Source organism: Ctenopharyngodon idella, chromosome 11 (assembly GCF_019924925.1).
Source record: "Ctenopharyngodon idella isolate HZGC_01 chromosome 11, HZGC01, whole genome shotgun sequence".
Classification (NCBI taxonomy): Eukaryota; Metazoa; Chordata; class Actinopteri; order Cypriniformes; family Xenocyprididae; genus Ctenopharyngodon; species Ctenopharyngodon idella.
This window is the reverse complement of record NC_067230.1, coordinates 24,422,439-24,447,323: the sequence shown is the minus strand read 5'-3', so window position 1 is coordinate 24,447,323 and position 24,885 is coordinate 24,422,439. Positions and strand designations below refer to the sequence as shown.

Genomic DNA, 24,885 nt, shown 5'->3' with positions numbered 1-24,885 from the left:
GGAAGTGTCATTACCTCCAAACAAATCTACTTATTCAACCCCAGAAAAGACAACACAGTGATGATATTCATGTATTTCCTGCCAAAAGTTAAATGCTTAATTACCAGTAAACAGATGGCCAGCACACATCCAAATCTCTGCAAAATCAGATGCCGCATGGAAAACACACCGATATACGTGTCTGTGTGCCGTACACAAAGAATGTAGCATGTTTGCCAAATTCTCAACCTGCTTTAGAGGCCTACGATGCATTTGTTATGACACCGTGCGTATCTGAGGGCTGTCAGTTGATTCAAATATTTAATCACAATTAGTCTCATAATTATGTTAACACATTCTGAGCCATCTTAAGGGAAAAAATTAAATTTACTTATTAACAGAAATATTATTTATTTTTATGGTTACACTTTAGATTAGGGCCCAATTCTCACTATTAACTAACAATTAACTATGACTTTTGCCTCAAACTCCTAATTTCTGCTTATTAATAGTTAGTAAGGTAGTTGTTAAGTTTAGGTATTGGGTAGTATTAAGGGATGTAGAATATGGTCATGCAGAATAAGGCGTTAAAGGGTTAGTTCACCCAAAAATGAAAATTCTGTCACTAATTACTCACCCGCATGTTGTTCCACACCCGTATGACCTTCATTCATCTTCACAATGCAAATTAAGATATTTTTGATGAAATCTGAGACATCTGACGCCTCCATAGATAGCAATTTAACCACCACTTTCAAGGTCCTGAAAGGTACTAAAGACATCGTTAAAATATTCCACGTGACTGCAGTGGTTCAACCTTCATTTTATGAAATGATAACACTTTTTTTGCACAAAAACGAAACAAAAATAATGCTTACAAGTTCTACGTAAGAACGCTGACTCATTATTGGCCGGCTCCTGCGTCAGCATCACACACGTGCGTCATGCAGCTCATGTGAACAGCGTCAGCCAATAGTGAGCCGGCGTTCTGATGTAGAACCTGGAAGCGCTGAATGTAAACAGCATAGGAGAATGACCCAGAAGAGAAGATATTGTTGAATACAGTCGTTATTTTTTTTTTGTTTTTGAAAAATGTATTCTCATCGCTTCATAAAATTAAGATTGAACCACTTCAGTCACGTGGACTATTTTAACAATGTGTTTACTACCTTTCTGGACCTTGAAAGCGGTGGTTAAATTTCTATCTATGGAGGAGTCAGATGTCTCAGATTTCATCAAAAATATCTTAATTTGTGTTCTGAAGGTGAACACAATGAGGGTGAGCAGTTAATGACAGAATTGTCAATTTTGTGTGAACTAACTATTTAATATGTGTTTTATAAGTACTAATAAACAGCCAATATGCATGCTAATAAGCAACTAGTTAATAGTGAGAAAATTGGACCCTAAACTAAAGCCTTACGATGTATAGTAACTCCAGTCACCTTCTGCACTACATCTCCCAGAATCCTTCCTGGCCCACCACCTGCACGCATTCCACAATCATTCCCCAGCTGTCTTCAATCAACTCATCACCCCTGCACCAGATATAAGAACACTCCACATCCCCCCCATCCCCCCCATTATAATTTTAATAAAAGGTAGTGAAGAATTACCTGTTTTCAATGGCAGCAGTAGAAGGTTAACGTGCAGTGTCACGTGCTGTAAATGTGAAGGACAAAGTGCTTTTGAGTGAAGAGCCTTTCACAACGTGATTCAGGCTATTGCGGGAGACACTTACCTCTGTGTTCAGCTCGGCCTCTACTAATCTTTATCTCTGTGGCCGGGAGGACTCTGCCACTCACTGATGCAGTGCTGGGGTTGGAGGAGGGTGTCCTTCTCCTCATCCCCGCCCGCCCCATTAGCTTCTCCTCTGGTCCGTCCAGTTGACATGCGAATGGGATTAGTATTCCTGAGCCATCTCTGCATTTCACAGCAGTCAGAAAAGACTGCGGCACTGTGTGTGTTGCTCCTGGGTTTGAGAAGCGAGAGGCCATAGGTCTGTACAAACACTGATAAACACACTGACGACATGTAACTCAGAGAGAGAGGGGAAGAGAGAGCAAGGGAAACACAATGGTTGACAGCTGAAAGCACATAAAATGTGGAGAACAAAGAAAGTAAATAAGAGAGGCAAGAAAAAAAACATAAAAATAACAACCCACAAACCGCTACCCCTCAAAAAGACTACTAAGCATATTGTTTTCTATATCCCTTTTGTCTCTATGAAGAAGGATGACAACATAAAAACATTCGACATCACCAATCAGGGTATAAAACTCCTAACTTAAAGAGGTGATTGATTATGATTTCACTTTTTTAACTTTAGTTAGTGTGTAATGTTGCTGTTTGAGCATAAACAACATCTGCAAAGTTACGTCGCTCAAAGTTCAAAGTAAAGATAGATATTTTCTTTTAAAGAATTCTCTGTTTAAGGACTACAAGATATGGCTGGTAAGGACTACAATGAGTTTCTTCCCGGGTTTGCGACATCAATAACCCTAAAATTTACATAAACCCTGCCCCTGAGAAAATGCAACAAAGGGGGTGAGGCCATGTTATTGCAATACAGTACATAACACAAATGCAATAGCATGTCATAAAAGCAAGATGACAAAATGACAAGTTATAATAGTCTATTACCTGTTCTATCTTCATGCAGCATATATTCTCTGGCTCTGTAGGCATCTTACAACAGTTCCCACATGACTGATTTATAGATTATCATGACAGAATATGCTAATCAATGACTTTAAGATAGGTAACTCCACATCAGCTACATAAATTCATCAGCTAACCATTCAGAAACGTCCTGTTGCATTCTACATGTTGTCACTTCTTCTTGAGTCTCTCCATCATTGTCCGACTCCGGTTTGAACATAAAAGTCTGAACAGTTTCTAACATTTTAATGAAGTCTGCATGAGGTAATGTGAGGCGCTGCTAACACAAGCTCTTGAAACTCCGCCCTCTTCTTGAGAGCAGCAGCTCATTTGCATTTCAAGGAACACACACAAAAACGGAGCGTTTTTGCTCACCCTCAAAAAAATGACAAATTTAACATGCTATAAAAAATGATCTGTAGGGTATTTTGAGCTTCACATACACACTCTAGGGACATCAGAGACTTATTTTTATATCTTGTAAAAGTGGCATTATCTTTAATATCTTTCAGAGTTTCAAGGCATGCGAACTACAGCAAATCTAGTAGCTATTTCTTCCTCAGAAGTGTTCATTATTGCAGCCTTAAAATTATGACTTTGTTTCTAGGTGAAATGGTTAAAATGTCCCAAATGGCACTTGAAGTCTTGTGACCTTTACTTGTGCATAGGGTGAAAAAAAAAAAAACAAGAAAAAAAAAAACACTAAATGCTAATACTCAAATTCAAGTAACAATATTATCATTATCAACAATATTAATAATTAATAATACTGAACATTTAATAATAATTATTAATATTGTTAATCAATTATTACCTATTAACTATTAAAACAGAGGAAGTGGTTTCTGTTACCTTTTATTGACATCAAAGGCCGTGCATCCAATCAAATCTATGGTAATTTCGCACAATTTCATCTGTCACTTCATTAAAGCTAGTTAATTTAGACGAATATCATTATGGACAGGTTGCGAGACATGCACTGCTCTTCAAAAGCTATGAATAAATCTACACAGGGTTAAAGAAAATTAAATACAGACTCTATTAAATATAATTTCACTTGCAAAGTGGATAAACTTGACCACAATGTGCTATATGTGGCTGCAGAGAACATAAAACCAATTTAAAAAAAATATATATATATATATTGTACAATATAAACAATTTATCTATACCGTTGCCTCTTGATGTCCAATGAAAAAAGTCCTAAATTAAAACCCAAAAGAGAACTGCTAAACAGTGAGCAGACAGATAGTAGGTATGCCGTCTGAATCTAGAGCTAATCAAGATCCAACCTCTTCTTGCGGTGCAGATCTGAGGTCTACTCAAATTCAGCTGCTGTTGACCTGCCGTGTATGTCCAGACAAACTGACGCATCTGTGCTATCTGTGCGTCTGCTATCTGCTCTTTCCTCTGCTTCTCTGGGCTGTGAGATAGAGACACAAATGCATACACATTGTACCCTAGAGCCGTCCACCCCACCATCAAAAACAACCTCAGCAAGAGGATGGATCCTGGCTACAGCATTGATTTCAGTTAAGATAGAGCATGCATGCGCGTACTCACACACACACACACACACACACACACACACACACACACACACACACACACACACACACACACACACATATATGGCAGGCTACATATTTCTGATACTTTTTCTGTTATTGCACCTTACGTTATCTGGTAGTGTCGGTTCAGGGGGGTTACAGTTCTCCAACAGGATCTGATTCTCTCCACTCTCTCCTATCTGTAGGTTTAGTGATTTGTCTGAGATAGAAGCCCTCCAACTGCAAGCAAAAATAAAATACAAAACACACTTTATTCCCACAAGACCCGAACATACCCAGCACCACTCCATTCGAGAGAGTGTCTGCTCTTTTTTTCTTTTGGTTTTGGACAAGTAACAGACAGAAAGTAATACCAAGTTCTGAGAGAAGTTGGGACAAGTTCAACTGATTCCTAAGGGTGTTTGGAGACAAACTTCTCTGGAACAACAGATACTCGCAGGACCCAGGCGCTCATGTTTGTCCTCTGAAGAGAACATCTGTTTTATCTAAATTTTTCCACATATATGTATTTAAAAGTCAATCCTGATGCTTTTTTTAAAAGATACTTTTGAATTATTTCTAATAATCATCTCAAAAACACTTAATTCTTTTTTTTTTTAAATGCCAAATAAGATTTTCTTTTACAAGACAGACAGGCTATATATATATATATATGTGTGTGTGTGTGTGTGTGTGTGTGTGTGTGTGTGTGTTTGCGGTGGTGTTTTAAAATGAGGAGGCAAAGTCCTCATTTATGTCCTTGTTACACAATTTTCCTGGTTAAATTAACATTACATAAAAAAGAGAGGCCAAATACAGTTCTATTTTGTATTTTACTATGCAATGTTCTATTTATTAAAACCAAGACATAATTTAATCAAGTTAGTGTTTTTATGCATTTTTACATTCCAAAATAACAACTAAAGACAGTAACAATTTAAACAATTATATATTATTTGTGAACTAATATTCAGTTTTTCTTTTTATTAGTCAACTTGTTTTCAGCAGTCATCAAGCTTGTACACACTGGTCAGCGGTCACAGACACGAAGCTGTACCTTTAATACCACGCTGATTGCTCACTAAAGTCATCATGTGATCAGGCCATTTCATATATAAAGCTGAATTTTCAGCATCATTACTCCAGTCTTCAGTGTCACATGATCCTTCAGAAATCATATGATATGCTGATTTGCTGCTCAAGAAACATTTCTTATTATTATCAATGTTGAAAATAGCTGTGTTGCTTAATATTTTTGTGGAAACAATTTTTTCAGGATACAAACATACCAATTATTTTATAATCATGTATGTAATACAGGCACTGATAATAGTGTAAATAAACATCTTTTAACATTTTTATGTCAGTGTTGTAGAAGACATGCTAAATAAAAAAGAAAAAAAATTGGGGAAAAATAATGATTCATGGATGGAAAATATCATTTTCGGCCAAACATCTTACATTTATCCTTCAGTGCTTCATCTTTCTATGCTTCAAATACTACTAATGAAAAAATAAAATGAAAAAAAAAAAAGCACTTCAAAAATATATTTTCTAAATGCACAGTGCAAAGTATACCGTGAAATCAGACTGCAGTTAAATGACAAAAAGAACAGAACAGATCTTAAGAGTGAATATTAGCAGTTTAATCATAATTTCACTGGATGGTACCACATATAGATTTAATGTAGTCATTTAAAATAGACATGAATAATGTAGATCTGTCATATGATGATATATTATTTTACATAAAGAACTGCTCATTTACCTAAGCAAAAGCATATTAAATAAAAAAAAAATCTATATGATTCATAAATAATGTCAAGGACATTAAGCTTACATGCATACCATATAAATATTAATGGCACCTTATAATAGTGATATGATAAATTCATAGTGAGATAATAATCAACGCTCTTATACTCCCTGCAGTTCATTGCCATAGTCTAACATTTACCAAATGACCCAGTTGCTCAAATCTCTGTTGTACATATGTTTGCACATCTCTCATTTCAGCGAATTAAGACAGACAGCCATAGTAAACAACCTCAACTTCCCTTTCAGACTTCAATCTGAATAGTAAGTATGTGTTTACACTCATCTGCTCGCTGAAGCTGAGGACGCCAGCGTTTGGTGTTCCTACAGCCTTTTGTGAGACGGAGTGCAGGACTGTTTGGCATCTCTGCACCTTTACTCAGGACAAATTTCAAGGCCAGCTGGGATGTGTCTGTTCCTGTCAGTGGAAATCATCCTATATGAGCTTTGCGTGTGTGTGTGTGTGTGTGTGTGTATGTGAATGTATGTTTGAGCATGTGTGAGCCTCCATCTTGACTTCCACAGTAAGATGACAGCTCTAGATATGCTTGTCTGCCTCCACACACACATAAACCATGCCTAGCTTCAGGACAGGCTGACCATATGTACAGTAATGTCGCTCGACAAGATCTGTTAGTGGGCAGATAAGGGGCGGTCAACCCTCGCTCATTTAGGTTGAGAGAGTCGTAAACAACTTCTCTTCTTTTCCTGTGAGAGCACACAAACATGCATGGGATCCCGTATAGACTCATGCAGTGAGGTCAAATAACATTAGAAGTAGAAAAACAGGAATATCATTAAGATGGACATTCGAATAACAACTATAAGGAAGACAGAAAGAGGCTACAGTTTGGGCAGCACACACTACTATTTTCTGCATGTATAGTGTGTGCAGTATGCCCATTTTCTGTATGCATAGAATATCTGGATGACCTACTATTCACATGCCAATGCATTGGCACAGGATAATGCATCTCACAATATGCTTATATTTCCATGTGAAAAATGACATGAGAGTGATAGTACTGCAAAATAATATATATAATAATAAAACATTGCCAAACCTGCCAATGGCCGGTGGCTTAAGAAAATTTACCACCCATGTTTTTGCAAGGCAGTTATAACACCAACATTTTAGATACTAGTGAAAATTCACAATTCTCCATTCTAATTTCTAACACACAGCTAAAAATACTAGCATGACTAATATAAATTTAAAACATTATTAAAGACAACAGTAGTAACAGCAGTTTTAGAGACATTGAATAATGTAATCAAATGTAAAATAACACTGGATAGTCTTCACTGTAAAACAAACAGATTAATCCTTATTAAAGCTACAAAAGTTACTCAGTCAAGTGCAGTGACTGAATTTTTCCTTTATCTTTTGCTGTTTGATTAAAATTAAAACAGACAGCAGCAGAAATATTAGGCTGCTGTCGCTTTAAGATCTAATGCACGGATCCAATACACTGATGCTGGTACACATCTTTCTCTACTGTTCAAATTCACTTCACGTTCACGTTTACTAGGATACTCACTGAGACTGGCATTTTTTTAAAATTTTTTGTGAATTTGTGCGTTCAAGCGCAAGGTGTGAAAGAGAGCTCAACGCATTTAGCGAATGTTAATTTTAGGCTATATATATATATATATATATATATATTTTACACATTTATGTAAGCAATAAGGTACCGCTTCACATTGTGCCTAACACCGCCCTTCAGCTGTGACTTATTCACAATACAGCACTAGCCTCGAGTACCTTATTGCTTTTGTAAAACGGTTACCACACAATACAAATATTAAAGCCAAAAAATATGTATCAATGCAACTTTCATGAAGTAAAATAACTAAAAGCCTTCCTTCCGCCAGAAAAAAAAAATAGCCCCTGACCGTGAACAGCAACAGAAGTTACATTATTACGCCATTAGATGGCAGCAAAAACTGTCTTTACGAGTAAGTCATTAAATAGCGGAGACTTTTATATTGAAAAGACTTAATTGTTGTGAACACAGAACAAGACGCAACTGACAAATGCTTTGACTAGCGCTGTCAATCACGGGAAAACCCCTTAACTGTTAAAAGGACAAGATAATAAATCGGACATTTAAACCGATTTTTTATTGTGAACATGGGACTGACCTGAAGGAAAATGCTAAATCTGAATGCAGGTAATAAACTCGCTCACTCAATCACTTTCTCACAATACTCTTCTACATAATACAGTAAGCTTCAATGAACAATATCAATTGAGAACAAACAGTTTATGTTGCTAAGAGTGGTTGCTAAGGGTGTTGTGTAGTGATACACAGAACCATTGGGTGAAGCGGTCATAGCCATGTTACATATTTAGTTTGATTAAATAATATTGATTAAATGATTATTGTAGAACTTCACAGAGTTATCAACATACATAGACTTTGATTTTTTTTTTTTTTTTTGGTTTTGGTCATGTGTCAAATCTCAACAAGGGCACCAAGCGATCCAGGACTGCCACTGATGCTCCCTATAAAAATACAGGTGCGTGATGCTCTGTTAAAACAGGGAGTCTATTGAAAATCAATTTTGCTCTATGTGGTCGCACGCTCACGCTCATTACACTTTGTGGTGTTGTAAAAGGATTGTAAAACCATTTTTATGGGGACAAAAAGAAACTTAGTGAGTGACAGAATGACAATTAGTCACTATTGCCGCACTGCTCAAAATAAAAGAACACTTGTAATACAAAACGACATAAAATTGTCAACGGCTCATGGAAGACACTTCCTTCCAAACTGGAGCAGCTTTGTTCTTTTTCCTAGCGCTGTTGAAATGAATCGTTCATTAGTCTGTGCTGAATTCCACCCCCCATTAGCGCCTACTATATTAAGTTTGTTTTGACTTCCTCTTCTATTCTCACCAATCACTTGCTCCACATTTCCTGACAGCATTCATCCTCTCCGTGTCACCATCATCATCGTCGCAGAAAATTAGTGGCTTTTTATTAACTTCTCTGAGACAAAAGATTCTCTCAAAATGGGAATCTCATGGAAATGAAAGTAACCAGCTCTTATCATTTCTTTTATTTCAAATGACGGGCTCTTTAGTGGTCTTAACAAAGGCAATGTGATTTTTCTTCTTTCTCGGGTGACTGATCTTCAGAGTTGTTCGTGTTTAAAAAACACCATGAAGAATCTTCTCGCAACACAAGCTGACCAACATTATATTATGATCAGGACAATCACATTGATTAAATCCACAATCATTTGAATCCAAATTCAAAAAAATTTAGCTAAGAAACTTCTGGTTGAAATGTTAAAGATGGTCCTTAAGAAATTAAGTGGTCTTGAATGAGACTCTGTATGAGTCTGGATCTTAAATCTGCCTGTCAAGTGGATTCATACAGAGTCTTTTATCATTATTAATGTAGATGGAGAAGCATTTAGGGAACGCTGGGTTTCCCAACTGTTTTTGTCAGCTGAACCCCTATGAGCTCAATAATTTACTTCAAGTATACAACATCTTGCGTGTGACAACATTATTATTTGTGAAATATTTATGCTGTTATTTTCTTGTCACAATTTTATAAAAAAAATATGAAAAACTACTTAACTATTTATTAAATTTAGAATGGGGAAGATTGTGGAAATGTGATTTAATGCATTCCAAATGCATGAAAAAGGCAAAGTACACCTATTTAGTCCTCAACGGTGAGTGTTTTATCCACAAGCATACAAATATGGAAATAAATCTACAGTTAACAAGATACAAAACTAACCTTTCAAGATTTCAAACACTTGTATTCTTTGTAATCTGCCTATGGGTGACAGTACACTGTTAGCAAAAACAAGTGCAGTGCAGTACAGCAGCACCCAGTGAAGGCAACATACAGTATTAGCACCTAAACTGTACTTACAGTATTAGTACCTATGGAAAGGACTGCTTCAGTGACTCTCCTAGATGTACAATTTTCTGAGAGCATATTAAACTTAAACATCCATTAAAAGTGAATTTAATATGACTAAAAAACTAATTGAAAAACCATTATTTAACCATATGAACATTTTGCTACAAAAAGAACAAGAAAAAAGATTCTACTGACTGATGACTCATATTAATCTGCAAATCTAGTTTTTGAGCCGGTTCATTGAAATTACTTGCTACAATACACCATCTGAACTAACCAATTTGTTGAAATGAATCAGACTCACGATACAGTAGCTGAGAGAAAGAGGGAGGGAGAGAGGGAGGAACATTGGACAAATACAGCCAATTTCATACAGTACAATACTGTTGTTTCAATAAACAGTTAAACTATACAAAAATATAGCTGATGATCCATAAATTAAGCGCTTGCAATTTTAAGTCCTCATTTTCCTACAGAAAGTGATTAAGGGCCCAGACGGCAACAGGTTTATTAGGCTGCTGTCACTTTAAGATCGAATGCTGGGATCTGATATTCTCCGAACTGTTTATGTTTAAGACATAACCGACTCGGTTTACGTGAATACTTTCCAAAACTGACATTTTGACATAACGTTGTGTGTATTTGTCCATTCAGGCGCCGAAAAGACATGAAAAAGAGCTTAATTCAGTACTCATACGCTGACGTCTGAGAGGTGCCCTTCAGTGATCAGTTCTGACAGGATCTTGTCCCAAATTGTCCCTCCCTAATATTTTTGTCTTGTTTTTATTCATTGAAGAAAATGTCAACAGATTTTCATCATAGTTTTTGTCATTCAAAACAGTTTATTTAGTTATCATCTCATTTTCGTCTGTGAAAAAATTATGAAAAATAATGATGAAAATTATTCGTCAACGAAATTAACACTGCGTTCAACGATATTTCTTCAAAAAGTCTGCTTGTAATTTGAATGTTAAAGGACAACACTGCTCAAGGTAAATTTATTTCTTTGTTGTTATTTTATTATGCTGCACTTAACTTGCAAAAATTGCCTTTTTTTGTGCGATATTGCCACGAATAGTGGTGCAAGCATGACATCAGAACCTGGAAGACTAATTCGCCACCGGTTCCTTCGAGATTTTCCTACGCGGTGTTATAATTGGGTTTTTCGATTTACGTGCAAAATAAAGCCCATGGTAAACATAACTTGACCATACTTTGACCTTTTGTTCTACAACGTAAAATTACACACACCCATAGTGAAAAAACACAAACTTTGAAGCAGTTATGTTCATTTTTGAAAACACACATTTTTTTAATAATTAACTAGATAAGACAGCTTGAGGTGTGAGTGTGTGCAGTGTACACTGTAGAAGGTTTTATTTTAGTCATAAATTAGAAAACTCCATTATAAAACCCCACAGGAAAATCTCGAAGGAACCTTCAGCGAATTAGACTTCGGGTTGTAATGTCATCCCTGCACCACTTTATTGCGTGTTGCAGATAGAAAGTGTCAACTGTGTATTTTTCTAATAATTCAACGTTCCATTGTCAATCATTCCTTACTTATACTATGGTTACCACACCTCAAGACATTGTTCAGATATTTTTGTCGTTTAAACGCTAATTTCTTAAGCAGCTCATTTGAAGCCTCCGTTGCTAATTAACAACTCGCTAAGCTAACTTTAACTGCTTCAAAAACAGCAATGTTACTACATCGCTACTGAGAAATGGCATGTTGCTTTGTGTGTGTGTGTGCGTGTATATATATATATATATATGTATATACACACACACTCAGATTATTCACAATGTTTTTAACTTCATAATGATTGAGTCATTAGCATGAAGCCATGTTAAACTGTAGGAGCAACAGGAAGTAACACAGGACACAGGTAGCACATCTAAGCTGTGCCCTTGTGCTTGTACAGAGACTGAATCACAGGCTAATTGCACATGAATAGTCTATGACTAACGAGAGAGGAGCAATTAGCCACCCATTAAAGCCTGAACAAAAAACCAATCTTTGATTCACTGTCAATGCAAGCGCTTTGCATTACTTGGAATATAATTAGCATACAAGTTTCTTTCTCTTGTTTTTCTACCTCACCTTAGCATTATGATCCAGGGGTAATTAGAAGCTCATTGTACCATTAATTCCTCACCAGCTATCCTCTACTGGAGCGTGAACGTGCATGTGTGTGTATCAGACGTATACAACCTGTTAAAACATAAACCCAAAATGAGAATTCCAGGCTGTAATGTATCTATTTAAAATGAGAAAGTGTGAATATTATAGCCTCAAACAGAGAGATTATGTGCTGTAGTAAATGCAACATGTTTTGCATGTTATAATGCTGAACGAAATCCTCGTAATAACCTTGTTGCAGCAAGTAATATTTCAAAAGCATCAAATATGCTGTACTGCTGATAGTGCATTTAACAGCGATAGCTGAATATATTCTCCTGTTACAAAGCATTGTTGACATCCCGGTAGTGCCGTAGACATGTATGGTTATACATATTAATGAGGCAGATTTGTTTATTCATCTCTTGTTTTACATAGCAGCTAAGAGAGAGAGAGAGAGAGAGAGAGAGAGAGAGAGAGAGAGGGGATTTGGAAATGACACTTGGGGTTTATAAATTAGATCAGACATCTCTTTGACTTGTTTTTCTAAAACTAGCCCGTGGCCTGCTCCTTCCTCTCCATCTTAATTCCCCCTCATTAAGCTCCTTCCATAGCAACTGTTTCTCTGCATGTTTTAAAACCACTCATCGACACGTCTGCAATGTGGGTTTTGATTTTATGCTGCTACTCCTTTTGAGTCGTGAAACACTCCACTCTCTGTGCGTTTTTCACTAATCCAGAGAGCTCTTGGCAAATTATGTCTGTTAAATAATAAAAGAGTATCTATCAACTTTAGGGGCAAGTGGAGTAGGTGGTGCGGTGATTTGATTTGCAGTTTGTCAAAGTGACTGTTATTCAGATGTTGGGGTTGCCACACCGGTGAATAACAGCAACTTTTTTTTTTTCCCATTCTCTGATCTGTTGCTCCATTTCTTCATGCCTGCTTGCAGCAAAGAAAACAGTGTGGCTTTCTTCTCCACGCTCAGCTAATGAGAAGTTTCTCCTCACTGTTTTTTATATGTCAGTTTGCTGAGTTTTCAGTCGTTTAATAAAAATAATAGTGCGGATACACAAGCACCAAGATATTTCAAAACTCTTCAGATTTGTGGGACGCTAACAGCAGTGACATGTTTTTTTTTTTTTGCAGGGTGTAAACAAAAACACCTCAATGCCCTGTGATAGAATGTCACTTGGAAATGAATCTGAGAGACTAAACCACTGCTGATTAAAGACACATGCACAATCTAAATTTAGACAAAAAATAAAGAAATTCTGTCAAATTCAACCTTGGAGTAGTTCTGTAAAGAATCTGCAGTTCTTTTCCATACAATGACAATTCATAGTGACCATGACTTGCAATCTAAAAAAAAAAAAAGAACAAAAAAAAAATAGCCAATAAATTGACCCAAAAGACAGCAATTTCACTCCTTAACTCACTCTACAAGCTTCCAGACAACTCAGAGACCATCTTAAAAATGCCAAGCCCCTCCTACTTGGACTAAACCATTTAGAAATGAAAGGTAATAAAGAAATTTAAGAAAGACAAATAAATGTGATTTAACAGTAACAAATTAAACTGTTATAATATTACAAAAATACATAAACATTTGGAACAAAACAAATTCAATCATTAATGTTTAACAATGCTCAATCAGATCACCAATCTCCCCCTAACACATGAGAACAATGTGCCTTCTATTGGCGGGACTGAGATCTTCAAAATTGTGGCATTTACTGTGACCGGGTTTTGTCTGTTTGGGATGGAAAAATGTTCCAGTACGTAAGTATGACTATGTATATTACGTAGGTGGTTAAATGAAAACAATAAGCATTTAACATGATTACCGGTTTTGTTTTACTCCTTAACACAACACAATACATAAATCAACATAGTAAAATTTATAAAACATTAAACGTTAAACTGATGACGAAATGGCATGATGAGGACAGGAACAACACAACACATCATCAGTGATACAAACATATGTGTGTTAACACGTGCGCAAAACAGATACTGTGTGTATGGTGTTACAAAGGGAAGTGTACGCATGCATGTATGTTCACAGTCCCGTGTCAAAGTAAGAGTCCTTTTCATAATACAAGTCTCTAGTCACAGAGCCTCACTGTTACAAAAATATTATACAAATATATATAAATGTGTGTAAAAAATGATCTGGAAAATATTTAGTGTCTAAGTTGACAGTAGTAAATAGAATAAATCAATAGAATAAAATAATAGTGATTATTTCCATGATTTCCAGTCTTTAGAAAGCAGAACAAAACTGTAACCAATGTCAAATTTAGTCAAATGAATGATGTTTTTAAAAATATATATTTATTTATATTATTATTTTTTCTTACAGTTTTTACATTCTCTCCCCCCCCCCCTTAAAATGTTTCCATGGACCCCCCCAATACTCCTTTGCAGCCCCTTTGGGTCCCCAGAACTCAGTTTGAAAACCACTGGTATAGACTATACTATTATAGAGGTTTATTTTGCTGTCTTTTGGTCAATATGAGCTGAGGAAAAAAGCTGTATAAAGATTCTTCAAAATGTCTCCTTTTCCAAAAATAGTATACAAGTTTGGAGTAAATAATGACTGAATTGTAATTTGTTTATATGTAATTATTTCTTTAAAACGAGAAGCAATACGTTGTGTTCATTATAAAATGACAAAACAGAATACGGCAGGATGAGCAAACCTTAGGAGGTGAGTGAGGAGTAACTTTGAGGCATCAGTCAGGACTCAGAGACTCAGGTGTTCTAGGAAGGCCTGGTTTAATATGATGAGTAGATTTACACCGCACCCCTTCTCAACCCCTTCTACAAAGTGCAGAAAGAGACAGAGAGTGAGGTAATACAACATTTTTTATAACCTCTCTTATTCTCCGTCTGAGGATTTAGAGCAAGGTCAAAGAGTCAACACCATTTCTACTTCACATTACATCACACCACTGTCTCAGAGGACATGAGGGGAGAGAGAACTGAAATAAATGAGGGAGGGGAGAGTGAGACAGTGTGACTGAGAATGGGACACATACCTATATTTGACTTCAAGTTCTGAGACATGTTCAGGCTTGCTTCAGAAGGAATATCCTGATCGGCTGAAGCCAGATGCAGACAGTGTGATTTTTTTTTTTTTTTTCAATCCTTTACATTCGTTGCTTGTCAGATTGTGTGATATGACTCCTGTGAGATCATGGGGAAAAGCCAAAACTGTGCAACATCAATGCTCTTATGTCAACCTGTATCCTGGTTGCGATTGACAGCACATTTTACATAATCAAACGTGTCATTCTAACATCCTCATTGACAAGCAAAAATAAAATGGAGTCAAACTAACCCAGGCAATAATCTGAATGCTAATTAAAAAATGTTTATTGCATATATACAGTATGGACGAGCTAGTATAAACATACCTGTCTCTAAACCAAATGTCTCTATTTCTCTTTGTTACACCAAGAAAGTGTTTTCCATTGATAAATGGAAAACACTTGCCTGCTTATGTTGGTTAATGGTCATGTCATGTGACCATTAACCAACATAAGGGAACTGTGAACATGCAAATGTGGTGTTAAATTAACGAACAGAATTATTTTATATTTTAATACTTACTTTAGGTCAGAAGGGTTTGGGAATCCCTGTACTAAGTGATCAAAGACTGTATTAATAATAGTATTAAAGGCATTTGCCAACATTGATTGATTAATCACTTTACAACTGATGTAAAGTATTTATCATTGCAGATGATCTGCCACTTTCATTTTTGGCTTGGAATGTGATCTCTGGACAGTTTAATTAAAATACAATATAATAATGTGGAACTGTCTCCTTACAGCACTAACTGAAGAATACAATGACAGTACGCTTAAGCTGAACAGTCAATTGTTGTCGTCTCTGGAGTTTATCAAGCATTATTTTGTTGTTGCTTCACAAGTGATTGTTTGCATATTACCTTCATAGTCAAACGTAATTGCCATGAAAAGTCTAAATGAAGGAAACAGTTTTAATGGATCTTAAACCATAATTAGAGAATGCTCACAGCTTGTCTGTTCAGACGTGTGCATAAACGGCTCTCTGTTGTGACTCTTCGTGAGGGCAGGGACCTCCCCCATCATTAAAAAGCTCACAAACAGGATAATGAATCCCGGAAGACCCTCCGTGTGGTTCCGCCCGCCCAGTCGCTGTCACTGCTGCCATGGAGATCAAAGACTGCCACTTTGTACTTGCACTCTGCTCCAAACACAATCTTTGAGTTATTTTCTCTCAGTCTGAGCTTTTTGAACCAACATCATAAAGAGTTTTTGTTTAGGTATATAATGTAACATTTATATAAAATATACAGCATTTGAAAACTAATGTACTAAATAATTGCACTTCTATAAAAATTTTTGAGAAGAATATGTGACCCATGCTGGCAAAATGAGCACATTTTCAAACATGTTATTTTCACATTCTCTATTAAAATGATGTATGAAAATGAATGAGCTACTCCTGTTGGACAGCAAAGTCAATTTTGAGAAAAATCGAGTTCAAGTATTGTGAAGGTTCCAACACAAAATCACAGAGCAACCATACCTTAAAATGCCTGATATTAACACCAAATTTGGCACACACCAAGTCAAAACCAAATATCTATAGGAAAATATATATATTCAACTTATTTCCATGATTTCACAATTGTTCGATTAACATTAAAGGGTTAGTTCACCCCAAAATGAAATTTCGGTATAAATAACTTTATTCAACAGTATCTAGTGATGGGCGATTTTACGAATCTTTTGTTTCGAATCAGTGGTTCGGAGCGCATATCAAACCATCTCAAACTGCCAAAGTTACGTGATCTCCGTAAACGAGGCTTCGTTGCGTCATAAGTGTTTCGAAATTTCAATGGTTCACGTGACTTTGGCAGTGCTCCAAACCACTGATTTGAAAGAAAAGATTCATAAAGCTTTGAAGCTTCATGAAGCAGTGTTTTGAAATCACCATTCACTAGATATTGTTGAATAAAGTCGTTATTTTGTATTCTCGTCACTTCATAACATTAAGGTTGAACCACTGTAGTCACATGAACTGTTTTAAAAATGTTTTTAGTACCTTTCTGGGAGTTTGAATGTCTAAATTAACTTGCTGTCAATGCAGGCCTCGCGAGCCATTGGATTTTATCAAAAATATCTTAATTTGCGTTCTGAAGATGAACAAAGGTCTTACGAGTGTGGAATGATATGAGGGTGAGTAATTAATGACAGAATTTTCATTTTTGGGTGAACTAACCCTTTAATGAAACAGACATCCTGTATATTAAGATCTACTGTACCGCACAGATCTAATATAATGTCAGATGTTTTTCCCCAACAGTTAACAAAACGTTCACTTTAGACATAACAGATAATGTGTGAATACTCGCCAAGACAGATATTTTGAAATACTGTAATTCTGTCTATGTGTATATCAGGATCCCGTGCTGTCTGAGGCGTCTTTGTGCGCGTGCTACGGATTTGTCAGTCAGCGCGAGTAAGATCATTTTGTTTACATCAGCATGAGTTTGAAAATCACATTTCACTGGTTCAGACTCATGCTATCGAGAATTCGCTATGAATATTCACGAAGTTGGAATGCTGCGCTTTCAACCAAACTTGTGCTGAGAGGAAGCGCCAGTCATCCAGAAGCGAGCAGAGAAAACAGCATTTTTTATGGACAAATGAAAGGTACTCTTCTCAGAAAATGTACTAATAAAGATACTTTTAGATGTTTAATTGCTATTTGGAGCATTGGGATCACTAGACGAGGGCTTAATGAACTCATTTTTGTGAAAACCTCAAATTTGACCAAAATTGACATTGTTTTGGCTGTAGCTTGTATTAGCCCGTGCGCATTCCGCCTTATTTTGCCAGAACGGGTCACGTATTTTACATACAAATATGACACAGAATATAAAATGATAATTACATTGCGGAATGTCAGCGATATAGTGCAGTGGGTAAGAGCAATTGGCCAATCAAGCCGATCCAGGTTTAAGTCTGGCCTGGATCATCTTGTATCTTTCTTTCAGTATTCCTGCTTCTCTGCATCCTATAAATAAAGGCAAAAAAGCACATAAATGATACAAAAAGACCAAGAGCATTAGCATGTAATGCTGTTAACTGTCAGTTTGTTTCAGGACCTCGTTGGTTGGTGGTGTTGTGCCCTGTCTGTCATGCTGGCAGCACGTGGTGGCACTCTGGCCTGGTTCCATCACATGCGCTCCGGGCATTGTCCTTCATGCACATCATCACAGACTCACTCATGTTGAGGTGACCTTGCAGAGTCAGGGCTTTCGGGCCAAAAACACCCTGAATTCCCTGCCAGCACCCCCAACTGGACAGAATCCCCTTCTCGCAGTCCGTATCCTGAGAGGAAAATGATTATCTTTCTGTCTGGAAAAGCACAGAAAAGGACAAACACCCTCCTCCCCCAACATCCACCCTCGAACTTAAGCTTTGCTGACAGCCACTGACTCACACAGCGGCCACAGTCAAGTCTATTTATATGCTGCGGTCTGTGAGGAGGTTTTAACAGTTCATAGATAATAGTGCAACACTTTCTAGAATTCACACTATTTGCACTCATTCTCATCTCCGAGGTTCCAAATTCGAAGAAGCCTATCCTTTGAGGACACTTTGTAAGGTCTAATTTACCCTTGTTTTCAGGCAAAGCAACAACTGGAGAGATTTTGCCAGCATCAAGGCTGGGGATTTTCACTCTGCATTTGCATGAACCAGTAATGGGCATTCAGGTTAAAAGGGAGTTTAGAGTTTGCTTGCTTGCCTGAGACTTCCTTAAACTTCGTTCATTGCTTAAAACCCAAAAAAAGCTTTTTCTTAAAGAACACCACGGCCTCTATCAGTGATTGAGGCCATCTTCTCTCAAAGGGCCTGTCCTTGAGATAGAAATAGACCAGGAACAGTTGAGAGAAGTGAAGGTGCTGGATTATCCTGAATCCAACGCAATCATGTTCGAGCAGGTGACTCAGCTGCTCCGCTTGGCTAAAGCCTCCAATGGATTCAGCTGCCCCTTACAGTAAGGCCGAATGGACAGAAGTGCCATTTCAAGGTGAAAAACCCTTTTGGAGTCAAGCAAGGAGATTGTGGAAAAAAGAAAAAGAGTGAGAAGGAACAGGAGAAGGTGCAAGCTCTTTCCATTTTTGGTGAAAAGGATCCGCAAGGCTTGATGTGAAAGAGACAAGTGAGACGAAAACCCCGGGAAGAGAGAAGGTCAAAGTGCTGATCAATTCTAGAGTGAAAAATGATTTGTGAGAAAGAATTTGGGACAACAGACGCAAATAGAGAAAAAGGAGACTCGCTGTGAGAGGAAGAAGATCAGTGCAGCACACTTTAGCTCAGGATGTCTGGCAGAGCGTGGAGATAGAGATATGGCAAAAAGTGCCAAGCCTTCTGTCTGCTTTTGGCTCCCACAAGAGCAAAACTCCCTGCAGACTTGTTACCATACCCGACAAAAGACCTCCTCCAAACCAAGAAGGACTCTGAGTATTATTAGTAACTGAGTTTTGTTTCCAGGGACATGTACTCGATGGGAGCTTCACATTTAGGATGAGAAGAGGACGTGTGTGTGTGTGTGTGTGTGTGTGAGAGAGAGAGAGAGAGAGAAGCAGAGGAGGGAGTCTCTCTTAATCTGGTGAATCGAGAGAGGTGAGCTACTTAGTTTTGTCAGGAGTAATTTCCACAGTTTTCCTGGACTGAAGTCCCTGTTAGAGTAACGGATGAAGAGGCGACCACACTAAACCCTGCTGTAATTAAAACACACACACGCACACACACACACAATTTGTCATCTGGTACGGAAAGAGAAGTACAGACAATATGAAACCTATTGGCAAAGGAAAAATAGCATAACTTTATACAACTTCATGCAAATTGAATATCTTTAAAGGGTTAGTTCACCCAAAAATGAAAATTCTGTCATTAATTACTAACCCTCATGTCGTTCCACACCCGTAAGACCTTTGTTCATCTTCGGAACACAAATTAAGATATTTTTGATGAAATCCGATGGCTCAGTGAGGCCTGCGTTGACAGCAAGATAATTAACACTTTCAAATGCTCAGAAAGCTACTAAAGACGTATTTCAAACAGTTCATGTGACTACAGTGGTTCAACCTTAATGTTATGAAGCGACGAGAATACTTTTTGTGCCGAAAACTGCCAAAGTCACGTGAACCATTGAAATTTCGAAACATTTCGAAACACTTATGACGTAACAAAGCCTTGTTTACTGAAATCACATGACTTTGGCAGTTTGATACACGCTCCGAACCACTGATTCAAAACAAAAGATTCGTAAAGCTTCGAAGCTTCATGAAGCAGTGTTTTAAAATCACTGAGCCATCAGATTTTATCAAAAATATCTTCATTTGTGTTCTGAAGATGAACGAAGGTCTTACGGGTGTGGAACGATATGAGGGTGAGTAATTAATGGCAAAATTTTCATTTTTGGGTGAACTAACCCTTTAAAAGATTTGATGTCACTAACCTTGGAAGCTTCAGGGGTTATTTTACCCTCAGAAGTGCTTGCTGTGTCAAAATTGCATCTTGTAAACACAACTTTGTTTCCAGATGGACTGATAAAAACATTTGTATGTCCTCATTCACATAAGGTGTGAAACCAGTCAATCTACTAGATTCATGGGAATGGAAAGACCTGTTTCGATTTATATAATTAATTCAATTGATATATTAATATATATATTGAGTAGTTTGAGTCTAGGTATATGAAATTCAAAAAATTATTTTTTGTCATTTTTCAATGACAAAGCTTTAATTAAAAGTTTTGAAAAAAAGTTTAAAATTGAGATTCATTGGCCTTATTAGACAGAACAACAACAGACAGACAGATAGACAGACAGACAGATAGATAGATAGATAGATAGATAGATAGATAGATAGATAGATAGATAGATGTCAACTTACCCAGAGTGAGCTAAATTCTGCATATATATTCTGCATTTAAACCTTTGCTACCATTTTTGATTTGGTTTTGATCAATATTTTCGACCAGCCTCTGTATGCTAGAAAAGAGTGTGGGGTGAAGATACATCCTAGTAATCAGAGTTTAACAGTCTTAACTCACATCTGCCTCACTCTCACCATCTCCAATTAAGCCAGAGCAGACTGCAATCTGCTACACAATATGCTTTGTTTCCCTTTAAATTATACACACAACTGCACAACTGTTCAATAAAGAAAATGCATCTTTCTTCCCCCCTCCCTTGATCTCGTTTTTGTTGTTGCCTGGAGGAAAGGCTTTGCGATGGCAGCTTGAGATGCATCAATGCATGTTCAAAAACCAACAGATGTCTGTTTCTCTTTCTCTAGTTGGACAGTCTGTGTTCGTCTTGGTTGCTACAGTTAGAGAACAGCCAGACCTTCACATTGTTATTGAGGACCGTCTGTCAAGTAGATTCACATCCAACAGTCGAGACAGTGGAGAGAATAAAAAACAGAAACAGTCATTGTAAAAAGCAAACATACATTTTGGGAAAAAGGACAAAAGTACAAAATGTAGTAAACAACAATAAAAAAATCTATTTTAAGTCATTTGAAGCATAAATAACTTAAGAAGTAGTTTACACAAACAAGCATGTCCGCTTGCAGGCAACTTTAACCTCTTCCACTTGACCTTTGTTCTCAGTTGACCTGACACCGGGACACAGCATGTCTTCAGGAGATCCACAGAAATAGAAGCAATGTCTCAGCCATGACCCTTTAACCCCTTCCGCTCTCCCTGTCGTCCTGACGAAGGCCGGCTGACAGCAGGAATTAAATAGAAAGGGTGAGATCTTGGTTGCCTCACGGAGGACACGGTCTCTGCCGCTACTCGGCAGAATTTCATATCCTCTGCCTTTCCAGCTTGTCCTATTAGGATGAGAAAAAGGCAATGGGAATGGGTGATTTCTTGTGTTCCTGTCTTTTTGGAGCAGGGCGAGAACAGACGAGCAAGAGAGAAAGAGGCAGTTCATAAAAAAATAAGGAGGCAGAGAGCAAAGAACATGGGACACAGAAGCACAGAACATCCTCTCTCGGGGTTACACTCGCGGCGGCAGTGGATCATTTAGAGGAGATGGTGAGAGTGAGCGCCTGTCTGATGCTACTACAGAGGGGAACAAGGAAGGCTGTTCTTCATTAGCATTGCTTTTGCAGGAGCAGTCCGTAGTGCTGAACGGAGCTGTGATCCCACTAAGGGCAGCACTACTCACACCACCCGCAGAGAGGCTGACGTTTCAGAAGACTAAACGCAAATAAAAAGCATGGAGGAGAGGAATCGATGGTTCCTTGGAAAGTGGACGTGTGACAGGTGCTGCTTTGGACATGGATGCAAACGGATATGATTTCATTTCTGTTTAAAGGGCTATTCGACTGCACTGTCATGGCCTGTTGTTGTGATGGGCTTTTATCCTCCGGTAACAGTGGGGTCCATTTAGGCCACAGGAAGTGCGCTGCATGCACACAGGGTATGTAAATGGAGATAAGGTGAGGGGATTATTGTCAATTATGTTGTTTTCTGGGTTATTGGTTTCAAAGAATACCTATATGGTCTCTTTTTAGACTCATTCAATTTGACCGCTGGGCGATGTTATCTTTTATGTGATCTACTTTGTGAAACCACCCTGTGGCTTAGTGCATTCACAAATACTTGAGCTCAGTTGCAAAACCTAAAGAGCTAACAACCTGGAAAGCATTTTAAGTCATCATAGGCATGCAAAATGTAGGTAAAAACGTTATGCAGACTGCTAAGGGAACTTTCTCTAAGTGGTAACTCAGATTCTAAGGCACAATACAGTAAAAACAGTAACATCTTGAAATAACTTTGCAATTTACAATAACTGCTTGCTATATTAATATATTTTAAAATGTTAATTTATCCCTGTGTTGTCAAAGCTGAATTTTCAGCATCATTACTCCACTCCAATCTTCAGTGTCACATGATCCTTCAGAAATCATTCTAATATGCTGATTTGGTCAAAAGAAACAATTTTTTAACTACTTATTATCAACGTTAAAAACAGTTGTGCTGATTAATATTTTTGTGGAAACAGTAATATGTTTTTTTCCAGGATTATTTGATGAATAGAAAGTTCAAAAGAACAACTTTTATTTGAAATAAATATGTTAATGGATTTGAAGTATACTTAGTATGAATTAAATGTATTTTAAATAGATTTTGGTATAGTTTTTTTTACTAGGGCTTTACTGCCTCTTTTAATGCATCCTTGCTGAATAAAAATATTAATTTCCCCTTAATGACCCCAAAATTTTGATTGGTAGAGTATGAATAATGGAAGTCTGTTTAAAGGGTTAGTTCACCCAAAAATGAAATTTCTGTCATTTATTATTCACCCTCATGTCATTCCACACCCGTAAGATCTTCGTTCATCTTCGGAACACAAATTAAGATATTTTTGATGAAATCTGCAACGTTTTTTTTATCCCCCATAGAAAACAACATAATTACCATCATTCAAGGTCCAGAAAAGTAGTAAAGACATCGTTAAAATAGTCAACGTGACTATAGTGGTTCAACCTTAATGTTATGAAGCAACGAGAATACTTTTTGTGCGCAAAAACAAAAAAAAAATAACTATTTTATTCAACAATCTTCTCTTGCCCGTCATTCTCCTATAGGCCAATACTGAGCCGGCGTTCGGACGTAAACACGGAAGCACTGCACTGCATCAACTGTGTAGGAGGCTGACAGGCAAGAGAAGTATTGTTGAATAAAGTAATTATTTTTGTTTTGTTTTTGCGCACAAAAAGTATTCTTGTTGCTTCATAACATTAAGGTTGAACCACTGTAGTCACATGTAGTATTTTAACGATGTCTTTAGTAGCTTTTTGCACCTTGAATGATGGTAATTATGTTGCTTTCTATGCGGGATAAAAAAAAATCTCTTGGATTTCATCAAAAATATCTTAATTTGTGTTCTGAAGATGAATGAAGGTCTTACGGGTTTGGAACGACACAAGGGCGAGTACTTAATGACAGAAATTTCATTTTTGGGTGAACTAAACCTTTAAGCTTTTGACATAAAAACAAATAATAAAAAAGGAGTATACCATGTCACACTGTGGGCAACTGCTGTCACTGCTTGACATGTCATGTCAATTACCCATGTATCTTCACCGAGATGGCAATTCGAAGATCTGTGGAAAACAACAACAACAACTACCACCACCACCACCACCACTACACACACACACACACACACACACACACACACACAAATCTCCCATTTGTCAAGGTCATCTACTTATTTATTCTTGGATATCTTAGCAACAATCAACAACTGGTCGAGTCTCCCATGTGCTTCACTTGTCAAGCACTATTTAAAAGGCATGTGCAGTTGCTGCCAATGACAGTCATTCACTTATGATGCTTTCCAAGTATGTGGTAGACAGCAAGTTATCCATTATCATTCCTTTATTTTAAGCTACCAAAAATCCCAAAATCTAAATAACACCAGTGCACAACTCCACGGCCAAAACCACCTTCCACATTTCCACTGGATTAATTAAATTGGAATGTACACCTTTGAATACAGCATTAATTATTATTTACAATACAATGAATGGTGTGGTGAACCTCTTGTGGGTAGAAGAGGCTTTCATCTCTCCAGGAGGTGCCACCCTCCCTCCCTGTCCTCACCCCGACTCTCAGGTAACCGCACATAAAATGAGATTTCTCAATGAACGAGAAGATGCGCAAGAACATATGCACCCTTTTAATGAGGGAAACAGAATGAGTTAGTGGAACGAGAAAAAAAAGAAGTGACATTCGTCTGTTTTAAAGGCAAACAAAAGAGTTCTTGGCA

The 24,885-nt window shown here is 37.3% G+C and overlaps 1 long non-coding RNA gene across 2 annotated transcripts in view; it reads right to left on the bottom strand.

The window, feature by feature from the left end:
* The window catches only part of LOC127522985 (uncharacterized), a 29,281-nt gene extending 14,435 nt beyond the window's left edge, over nt 1–14,846 (bottom strand). For both annotated transcript variants that reach the window (XR_007932792.1, XR_007932793.1), the window contains exons 1-4: nt 14,723–14,846; nt 4,319–4,430; nt 1,721–4,063; nt 1,596–1,641 (exon numbers count right to left, since the gene is read on the bottom strand). This is a non-coding gene — a long non-coding RNA (uncharacterized LOC127522985). The remainder of the gene's footprint in view (nt 1–1,595; nt 1,642–1,720; nt 4,064–4,318; nt 4,431–14,722) is intronic.
* Between the last annotated feature and the right edge of the window lie 10,039 nt (nt 14,847–24,885).